The sequence below is a fragment of the Lathyrus oleraceus genome, chromosome 1 (genome assembly GCF_024323335.1).
Source record: "Lathyrus oleraceus cultivar Zhongwan6 chromosome 1, CAAS_Psat_ZW6_1.0, whole genome shotgun sequence".
Taxonomy (NCBI): Eukaryota; Viridiplantae; Streptophyta; class Magnoliopsida; order Fabales; family Fabaceae; genus Lathyrus; species Lathyrus oleraceus.
Genome location: NC_066579.1, coordinates 241,732,436 through 241,744,023, shown reverse-complemented (window position 1 = coordinate 241,744,023; position 11,588 = coordinate 241,732,436). Strand labels below are relative to the sequence as shown.

General features: G+C 36.3%; 1 long non-coding RNA gene across 3 annotated transcripts; it reads left to right on the top strand.

Moving 5' to 3' along the window:
* Window positions 1-1,626: 1,626 nt before the first annotated feature.
* Window positions 1,627-3,772, top strand: LOC127129485 (uncharacterized). Of its 3 annotated transcripts, XR_007806347.1 has the most exons (3): window positions 1,672-2,093; window positions 3,297-3,387; window positions 3,523-3,772. It is a non-coding gene; the product is annotated as an uncharacterized LOC127129485 (long non-coding RNA). The 3 variants fall into 3 exon arrangements; XR_007806348.1 differs by having other exon boundaries at window positions 1,627-2,093; window positions 3,297-3,772; XR_007806349.1 differs by having other exon boundaries at window positions 1,627-3,039; window positions 3,297-3,772.
* Window positions 3,773-11,588: the final 7,816 nt, after the last annotated feature.

The following is an 11,588-nucleotide window of genomic DNA, read 5'->3' as shown; positions in this document are numbered from 1 at the left end:
ACACGGATGCGTGCCAAGTGGCACCCGAGGGAGATCTGGATCGGTTGACCACCCCGTCAACGTGAGATCTCATGCGTGTATGCACACGGTAGTCCTTCATTGAATGTTGATTCAAACCTTTTGATATGTATACTTTGAACAGTCAACCTGATCAAAGGCAGGGGCTCCACGTCCTCCACCCCTCTGATCATGATCAGATGGTGCAGAGAGAGTCAATCGTTGACTCTCCCTCACTGTGGATCCCGACTCGCTAATGGGCCTCAGAGTCTTAGTGGGATCTCCCCTTTTTTATTCCCACCCTAGTGCTAGCCTATTTGCTATTTCTTTTTCAAATACGCCCCTTTCGTTTTTTTATTAATTAATCAGTTACTTAATTATTTGTGAACTTTAATATTTCTATTTAATCTTTTAATTAATTAATTACATAATTAATTATAAAATTTCCCATTTAATTTTTAATAACTTAATTAATTATTATTTTTTCATTTAAGTTTTAATTAATTAAATTACTTAGTTAATTATTAATTAATATGAATCTATTTAAATATTACTTCAAATAAAACTAAAAATTAAATCTTTATTATGTTAATTTTTGACATGTTAATTAAGTGTGATGATAAAATTTTAATCGATTAGGTTTTATCACTTATATTAGAGTTAATTAAATCATGAATTATGGGATAAAATCGGGGATGATACATAGGGTTTCGAGGGTTTATAACACATGATAAAATCGGGAAAAAGAACATATCTTATGACATTCAAGTTAATTTATTACCTTTAATTTAATTTATTTTGTATTATATTATTATATCCTATTTAATATGTTTTTATGAAATTAAATGATACTTTCAGATTAAAATGGGATAAAGACATGAGATACGATGTGGGATAAACTAAGAGATTTTCAAAGATTAAATTGGGATAAGGGATTACCACATAATGATGACTCTTATTGTATTTTCATAAACAATTTGAAATAATACTTTTGCAAGGGATAAAGGGATAAAATCAATTCAAAATTACTTCAAACCGTAAGACCTCTACCCTAGTGTATTGAGACATTTTCTAAAAAATATTTCTCCTCCCCCGATGCATGAGAATTTTCAAGGGATAAAAACAATCCACCAATCACCATTTTATTAAGAAGAACTATGGTACTCTGATCCCTCACCTCATGTAGAGGTACGTAGGCATAGAGTTGTGAACTCTAGCGAGTACAATTATAAAAACATTTTCTTAGGTCTCTTACTCATTTGAATGTGACACCTCCTGTAAATAAGTAAATAAGGAATGTTAAAGCAAGCATTTTATAAACATACACTAACCCTAAAATTGTAGGAGAATCCCATTGAATACAATGGAGGTAAGGGGTGCCTAACACCTTCCCCTTACTTAACTGACTCTCGAACCTAGTTTCTCACCTTAACCCATAGGTTTTATCATTATTTCCTTGTTCCTTAGGAACGAATAAAGGATGGTGGGGACTCTGTCATTTTTCCTACCGCGATAGTTGACGACTCTGTTGGGGAGAATTCTTATGCTTTCCCTAAAGAGAGTCCATCTAACCTTCGGTTTTAGGGTTTTGTGTGTTTCCTTGTTTGCTTTATTTTATTTATTTATTTGTTTACTGCTTCTTATTTATTTATTTTTCTTTTTTTATGCTCCTTATTGTTCTCTTATCTTATTGAACTTTCATATCATTAGTGGGAATTGATATGCTCCTAATTCACATTTTCCTTTCCCCAAATTTCAACCTCTATATCCTCAATCTCATCTTCACTCATTATCCTTCCAATTTCGATTAAAGCTTCATGACCATTTCTGTCGCAGCTTCTTTCCTCACGCTCCAAGCTCTTCTCTCCTTCCTCCATCCCTTTTCTTAACCGAAGCCCAACCCTAAAATTCGTTGAAGATCAAACCCTAAAAATTATTTGAAGTTTGAATCACACCTAATCGGCATGGATACTGACATCGAACCCTAGCAATCAACACTAATAATCACATAACCTTGATTGTTAATCTGATTTGGCGCATTTTTGCAATCGGCCGCTCGTCCGCATTGTTACTCTTCTTCTAAGGTTGATTTCAAGGTAAAATTATGGTTTATCTTTTTTATATCATGGTTTGCAACTATAATGAGTTTTTAGATTAGTATTAGGTGTTTACTTCCTTATATTTTAAGATTAGCAAACTGTTATGAGTTATGTCTGCTCTGCAGACATTTTGTGAGATACGTAGACGGTGGCTCTATTATGATAGGGGAAGAGGAACTAGGCACATCTAATGGTGTGTTCGAAGAAATTATTTCACTTTTAGGATACATTAGTGTTCATTAGGAGAAATACATATCATTTTCCACTTCCTTCGCCATATACAATATGTGTTTGTAAACTGTATGCAGGATATTGTTAATTGATACTACTAAATTGAATTTATCTTATATTTTGGTATAAGGGAAGATTTGGAAACTAGTCGCAGATTTCCTAAAACATAAGTAGCAGGTTTGGCTCTATGATCTTGTTTCTTTGTTCTATTTGCAGCAAGTTTGCATGGGGTGGTGGTTTGTCTACTAGATATATCGAAATTTAGTGTTATAATAAAGATAGAGCAGTTGTTAATTAATTAATAAAGTTGATTGTTACTTATTAATCTCTGCTTCAATTTTCAATCTGTCTCTTGATTTTTAGTTGCTCAAATACAATAAAGCACTAGCTAACCATTTGGGGTAATGAATAATACCAGTAATGTACATTAATGACTAACTAAACAGAAGTTTTGGAAAGGGTAATAGTGACCTAGGAAGATGGAGCGACAATGGAGTAGTGAATCTAAAAATGTGATGTCGTCTCTGTCACACTCATGTAATGGACATGCCAACTCATCTTCCCTCACTGAATTTCAAGCATTAAAATAACTTAGAATGTTGCTACAAAGTCATTGCTCAATGCCTTGCTCAAGTAATGGCTTTGCCGAATGCTGATGACAATGAAGATGACGACGACAGAGATGTTAAAACTATTAGATCTATTTTACCTTGTGAGTGGTCAAATAAAGGTTCCTTTGCAATTATTCTTTGTTTAAAGTTCACAGGTTCAAACAAGTTTAAGATCATATCATAATTCCATATATTGTTTAGTTCTTCCACGAGCCAAAAAAGAGAAAAAAAATAGTGAATTTAAAGTAACATATAGTGAAAAATAGTGAATCTAAAAGCATATTTATTCATTGTTGTTTATGTTGTAATCATTTGTTCCTCTGAGCAATATTTTTGACTTTGCTGCTATTTTATTCAGGTGGTCTGCTAAATTTGGAACAAGTAGTAATGGAGCTCCAAAACTGCAAATTCTTCTGGCTGAGTACATATTTTTTTATAGTCCTGAGGTGGTATGTATCATAATATCACTTATAGGGAATATAATCTTCATTGTTGCTTCTCTTGAAAAGCTTCACTTAACCTTGAAACTAATTAATATGACCTTTGTTTGTATAAATAAATGACAATGTGCTTTTGACATGCAGGAGATGAATAAAGTGACATATCATTTTGTGAGAGGAAATGATCCGATTAAGTTTTCTACTAATCTAATGTGCTTTTTGGGCAGGGGCAGCCCCCTAACTTTCTTATTCCTTGTTATTTAGTTCAACTTTGCAAATTTTGTCGATGCATACAAAAAAGTTTGATCTTAGTTTTTATGCTAAAACTTGGTTCAACATTTGCATTATGTTACTAACTTTTTAACTTTGGAATTCATTTTGTATTTTTGGCATATTTTTAGAAAGGTTCACTAATATGCTTTTCAAATATTGTAGTGTTATCCCTGTGAAGATGATTTGGCCATTACTCGGGTTGTGTTAAGGTAAAATCGTAAAAGCATTTGAGAGCATAATTTCATGCATATTTGGTTAATATCTTGGACATGTAATCCCATGATTATTTAAACAAGGTTTAAAATTGAACCAACCAACCTCACTTAGTTTCAATTTAAGTATCTGACATTGTTGGTCTGAAAGTTTGAAGGCATCCTAGTTGTGACACCTCTTTATCCTTCCAAATAATTTGAAATTGATGAGGTTTTTTAATATGGAATTGTTAAGTGCTTCAAAATATGACTGAATGATAGTACATTATAATTATGAGCTACTAACCACAGTTTATATTGATGTCATCCTATTATCACTCACCACTACATGGTCAGAGCATCTTACGACCTTTTCATAATTCTCAACTTTTTAAGAAAAATGATATTGCATATTCATTGCACTTGTACCTTTTGGCCACTCATTAAAATAAAATCTAAAAAAATACCATGAATATCTTGTCATATTTGTAAATAGTTGTTTAAAATATTATACATAAATGTTGATTGGTTTATGCATTACCAATTCAAATGCACAAATGTTAACTTCATCAACATTCCCTTACACAAATCTAAGTGCTTCCACCGATGTATAGAGAGACTGCCATCATCATACAAAAGTCTTTGTAGTAACTTTTTTGATGCTACATGCAACAATTGAGGAGTCAAGAAGTATCACGCCTAGTTTATATATTCATACACTTAAATTGGGTCCTTAATATTGTTTTATCATTATGCATGATTACTCAGAAAACTAAAATTGGATCATATCAAGGATTTACACATGATAATAATAATCATTAAGCCTTGTCGTAGTTTTTGGAGATCCTGCAGTTACAATAATTGGAAATTATTAAGAGGTATTAAAGTTTTTTGTTTCTTTAATAAATGATGTCTCAATAAGTTTACTGTAGTATAAACCAAAACTACTAGATAAGTTTTCATGTGAGGTAAAAGATTTGAATTTTCTTATTTTTGATAATTTGTAAACTCAGAAAAACCTTTTGGTATTTATACTAATTTACTTTCCATATAGGTGCAAAAGTACTAGTGCTATGACAAATAACATTGATTTTCTGAGTGATACTCACATGCTTGTTTTTCTTTTACTTTTTAGTTCTTGCCTTTTGAATTTTGCTGGGAATTTAATTAGAGATAACTTGGAATGCTTATGATATGTGAGTTTTTTATTTTTGAGAAAGTGGATACACCATCAGATGTTGCATGTAGGAAGTGATTATCCAAATAGACCACTGCTTGCTTCATATAAATTGGTTTGAAATATATACAATAATAGTATAATTAGACATTTCAAACTTTGTATATATGACATTTATTTATCGGTTCAAGATCTCTTGGGGGATATGTATGATTAAGTCATAATGTAAGGGGAATAAAAGAATCAACTTGTGTTTTTTATCATCCTTGATTCTAATGGTGAAGTTAAATGTTTTAATTTTGTGATTTATGCGTTTATATTTTACATTGAAAATGGTTCATACCTAGTTTTAGTTTGTTTCGGTTCTAAATTACTGAAGTTGCTCATTGAAATGTTATGACGGCTGTGAGGAACTTAGTTTTAAAATTCCGATCCAGCAATAATGTCTGTTGATTCAACCGTGACAACTATATTTAATGATTATGCAACACCAAAGAAGCTTTTAATGTGTGACATCTATATTTTTGTATTGAAAATGGCTTAGATCTAGTTTTAGTTCGTTTTGGTTCCAAATTACTGAACATGTTCACTTAAATGTTATGGCGGTTGTGATGAATTTAGTTTTAAAATACCAATTCAGCAACAATGTTTGTTGATTCAACTGTGACAACTATATTTAATGATAATTCATATCAAAGAAGCTTTTAACGCGTGACATCTATATTTGATGTTAATGAAGTGTCATATCCCAAAAATTACCCATCATTTTTCCTAAAAAAAAAAAAAAAACAAAAAAAAAACAAAAAACAAAAAAAATTTTAATTAATTAATTAATTAATTAAATAATTAAAATAAATAAATAAATAAAATATAACAAATTATTTTGGACTTGGGTCTCCCTCATTCCAAGCCCATTACCCACGAAATTAGTCTATAAATACTGAAGTTTCAGTAGAGGAAAAAACACTTGGAGTTTACACTGGGAGATTCACTGGAGAAAGAAGGAAGAGAAGCAAAACACTCTGAGGTTTCCTTGGAACAAAACCATGAGGAAAAAGAAAGAGAGAGAACAGAGAAGGACGGATAGAAACTTTGGCATAGGAACCCTGCCTACCCGGAGAATTCAGAGTAAAGAAACCCTGAAGGCAGCCCATCTGCACCGAAGCCATCGCCGTCCAATTCCCGCTGCCTAACTTATTCCGATACTACAAGTGGTCAATCCCTTCAACCTTGAATTGGCAAACAGGTTTGCGTATCTCTATTGTTTATACTTTCAATTGGCCATATCTACATATATAATGCATCATGATTAAATGTTGATATATAATTTGCTTTCGTATGGGAATTTAAATATGCCTGAATACCCTGAATGTTTGACCATGTTATTCCTGTGGTAAAATGCCATAAAATTCAAAGTTCCTAACATGGGGCTGTTTTCAAATTCAAAATCCGTGGCCTTCGCTAGGCGAGGCAGAGGCGAACGAGACAGTAGCTGACTTTTCTATTCTGTTTTTTTTTTATGTTTTATCATAGCCATGCATTATTCATCATATCCTATTTATTGTTGTGATATTTCTCCGGTGTAATCTTCGATTGCACCCTGATTTGGTGTTCTGACATGTTTCTTTTTTTTGAGTTTCGTAAAGGTTCACATATCCCAGGAAAAGGTTATTGGCTAGGTATTCCACTTTATTTGTGGGATACCCTTGTGGAGTTTCACCCTAAATTAATTTTTTAATGTATTAATTTCTAATGTATTAATTTTTTAATATATTATTTTTAATAATTTTAATGTGGAGTTTCATCCTAATTATATAATTAATTGTAAAACTTTGCCTTTGAATAAGTGATCTTGGACCTCTCTTTGTTGCCTTACGATTACGATATTACGGTCATGTCCCGCGAACGTGGGGATACCCTTAGCAAAGACCCTTCGGTTAAATCATCATAAAATAAATTATAGTCCCTCGGATGTTGCCTTCGAATATACAACTTTGTCCCTCGATGACCCTCCGATGTTGCCTACGGTTAAATGATGATAGTCCCTTCGAATGCTAAGGTATCCTCATAACTGTTGCCTTCAATGACCAATCGATGACCCTACGATGACCCTTTTACATCCAAAGGATAAAACTACTTATTTCTCAATAATAAGGACAGTTTTACCCTCATAAGGATAGGAAATGCCCGTAAAGACCTTGGGTCGGTATAACTCTTAATTGCTGGCTCACAACTTAAAACAATTTTCACACCTCACACCTTTCAAAATACCTTCAGAAAATCACCACTTTGTATACATTCATACTAGAATCATTACCGAGTTATATTTTTCTAAACAATTTTCAAAACTAAACGAGATAATCACTTTGTATACATTCATACAAGAATCATTACAAAGTTAAATTCTCTTTTCAAAACAATTTTCCAAACAATTCACAAACACTTTTTTAGACAAAAATAATATAAGTGATCGAGCAATTAAGAGCCCATGGATAACCATGGATACAAAGGGTGCTAACACCTTCCCTTTGTATAATGTACCTCCCGAACCCAAAATCTAAATTAAGGTCTTTCCTGTTCTTTTCCACCTTTCCTTATTGGATAAAAGAAAAGTCGGTGGCGACTCTTGCTAACCGCGACATTGCGATAAAAAGCACAAAAAGTCCAGTTCACCGTATGACAGAACTGGCGACTCTGCTGGGGAGCCTAAATATTTAAAAAGAGAGGTTACCTTAAAAACAAGATCACTTATTCAATTTGTCTGATTTATTTTTAAGGGGTTGCTTGGGTATGTTATGCTTGAGTGAAAGATCCTACACCCGGATCTAGTGTACCTTAGGTAAGTAGCAAGAGATCATCGCGACTGTCCGGCGTATACTGGAATGGTCAAAATGATGGCTACGGTTAATGTGGCACTTTGGATGTCCTGATGTTCCTCATGTTAGTTGAGGAAATATTTGGCATTCGCGTGGTGTCATAAAAGCATTAACCAGACCTTTAGAACCCTAATTGACTCATCCTGGCCATTAGAAAGTAGTGAGATAACTGGCTTCGGTTCCGACTGGAGTTGGTTGAGACTCGATACTACACTCTTTGAGATTGGACTTTAGGGAAGCTTCGGTCAACCACTTGGTGTTGCACTGAAGTGGACTTAAGGAAAGGTCAATGATTTGAGATCCTTCTAGAACCCGGTTATTATTCTAAGACAGGTTGAACCAACCAAACTTCAGTGGGGAGGGTATTTACCTATGGAACTCACGCAAGCCTTAAAACCTAGGAATGATTGTTGTGTGACTTGCTTGTGCTTGTTATTTATCTAACAACATGACATCATAACAACATAACATTATAACATCATGGCATTGTACTAACCATTTCAAGGATTTAGAGATTTAACTCTGCTAAAAAAAAAAAAAACAGAAAAAACAAAAACAAAAGCAAAAACAAAAGAGAAAAGAAAAAAAAAGCTCTTTTTGTTAGTTTATGCAAAGTTAAATCCCGAAAGTCCTTGAAAACATTTCATACATTGCATTGCATCGCATAACAGGTATTCTAAAGGATCAGTGTTCTCACGATTTTCCTGGCAAACAGATTCCAGGAGATTCAAACAGATTGAACAATGGCTCTCGAACAAACTGTCAAAGATCTCCAGGCCCAGAATGCTCAATTCCAGGAAATGATGCTGAGCTTATCTAAGGGGCAGGAAGAACTGAAAGCTCTTTTGATGGAGAAGAAGAAGGACCAGAAACCTGTGGGTTACATCAACCCGGGGAGAAGGCTTAAGGGACAAGTTACAGGAGTCAAGATTAGAATTCCGAAGGATTCAGAAGAAGAGACCGAGAATGATTCGGAAGATGAGAATCCTAATCTCGTCAATTCTGAGGACGACGATGAAGATTATGAACATGAACAATACTCTCCGAAGGATGATAAGTACAAGTTGCTGGAAGAACGTATGCTAGCTATGGAGGGGCAGAAAGTGCCCGGTCTGGATTTCGAAAACTTGGGTCTGGTCTCTGATGTGGTCATTCCCCGCAAATTCAAGGTTCCCATTTTCACTAAGTATGATGGTGCCTCTTGTCCTCAGATGCATCTAAGGGCTTATGTGAGAAAGATTCAGCCGCACACTACTGATAAGAAACTGTGGATCCATTTCTTCCAAGAGAGTCTGTCTGGCACACAGTTAGAGTGGTATTATCAGCTTGAGAGCTCTAACATCCGCACATGGACTGATTTAGCAACAGCTTTCTACAAGCACTACCAGTATAATTCTGAGTTAGCACCTACTCGGCTACAGCTACAAAATATGACTATGGGCTCTAAAGAAAGTTTCAAAGAATATGCTCAAAAGTGGAGAGATTTGGCTGGCAGAGTCAAACCCCCTATGACTGATCGAGAGTTAGTGGACATGTTCATGGGTACACTGACTGGCCCATTCTACAGCCATCTACTGGGAAGTTCCTCGTCAGGTTTCACTGAACTTATCTTGACAGGTGAACGGGTTGAAAGCGGCATTCGAAGTGGAAAGATACAGGCAGCTACTTCTGCAAGCACCAAAAAGTCCTATCAGGGAAAGAATGAATCAAATGCTGTGTACAGTGAGAGGAAGCATAACAAGAAGAATCGTGACCATACTGTTGGGGCAGTTACAATTGCCGCACCGCCATCTCAGAACTTCCAACACAGACAAGACAGGTCGAGAAGACAGTTTACCAAGATCAATATGACTTTAACCCAAGCACTGCAGAGTATGTTAAAGGCCAATTTGATTACCCTCAGAGGCCCTCCTGCAAATCCCAACACTACTTCTCCTCGTTATAATCCCAACGCCAGGTGTGCCTATCACTCCGATAGCCCCGGGCATGATACGAATGATTGCTGGTTGTTGAAGAACAAGATTCAGGATATGATCGACGCTGGAGAAATTGAATTTGATCCTCCGGCGACCCCCAATGTCATCACAGCACCTATGCCTAATCATGACCAGAATGTTAATGTTGTGGACGACAATTCTCACGTTACTGACGTTGCTGATTTAGCATCTCCTCTCCTGATCGTTAAGAAGAATTTATTGCAAGCTGGTTTATTTCCAGGTTGTGCTGAAGATTGCGATCTCTGTGTACTCCGACCCAATGATTGTTTGAAGTTGAAGAACGGCATTCAACGGCTGATGGATGATCGTACAATTCTATTTGAAAGGGTTCCTAAGGTGGACAACTCTATTGAAGAGGTATCTGTGATTGCTAGGTCCAAAGCTCCAGTGAAGATTACCGCTACTAGAGTGCCTGTGAAGATTACCGCTGAGCCCAAAGTGGCTCCCCTGATTATTACCGCACCTGGCCCCGTGCCATATTCCTCCAGCAAAGCTATTCCGTGGAACTATGGAGGCGACGTTTACATCCATGGCATAAAGCAGGTTGGTAGTTCTGCTAATCCTAATGATATTGTGGGGACTAGTAAAGTTACTCGAAGTGGAAGGATCTACTCCCCAGAAATCTCACCTCCCGCTCCTGAAATTCGAGGAAAAAGACCAGTCAATCCTCCTCAGTCAGAGACATCGGTCGAAGTTACTTCTGAAGATGTTGCCAAACAGGAAATGGAAGAGATGCTGAAAATCATCCGTAAGAGCGATTTTGATGTAGTGGAACAATTGGGGCATACTCCGTCTAAAATCTCAATGTTGTCCTTGTTATTATCCTCTGAATCCCATGCCAATGCATTGATGAAATTCTTGAAGACCGCTCATGTGCCTCAAGAAACATCCGTCGATCAATTCGAACATTATGTTGCTAATTTGACTGTTGACAATGGCCTAGGCTTTTCCGATGCTGACCTGACGCCAGCAGGAAAGAATCACAATAAAGCTCTGCATATCTCCATCGAGTGTGAGGGGATCACCCTGGCTCACGTGTTGATCGACAACGGCTCTTCCTTGAATGTGCTCCCGAAAGCTGTACTCGATAAATTTGACTACAAAGGCATTGAACTGAAACCTAGTGATGTTGTGGTGCGTGCTTACGATGGTGCGAAGAGTGTTGTCTATGGTGAAGTGGTTCTCCCTATCAAGATAGGACCTCAAGTCTTCAACACTACCTTTCACGTGATGGACATTCGTCCCGCCTACTCCTGCTTGTTGGGGCGCCCTTGGATCCATGGGGCAGGTGCGGTAGCTTCGTCGCTTCATCAAAAGCTGAAGTATCCAATAGCAGGCATGGTTGTCACTGTATGTGGAGAAGAAGAGTATATTGTCAGTAGTGTGCAAGCCTTCAAATACGTCGAGATGGATGGTGAATTCTTTGAGACTCCTTCTCAGTTATTTGAAGTGGTTCCTCCACCCAGTCCTGTCCTTAAGCCAACTCCCCTTGTGCCCAAGGTTGTTCGTGCTCCCCCTGTCATGATCTCTCTGAAAGATGCTCAAGCCGCGATTGAAAATGGTGATCGTGCTGGTTGGGGTCAACTGATCAATGTACCGTACAAGTCTGATAAAGCTGGCCTGGGGTTTAACTCTGGAAAGATAGTCAAAAATCAGATTAATGCTATGGAAGATGCTGATAGTGATTGCGACTTGG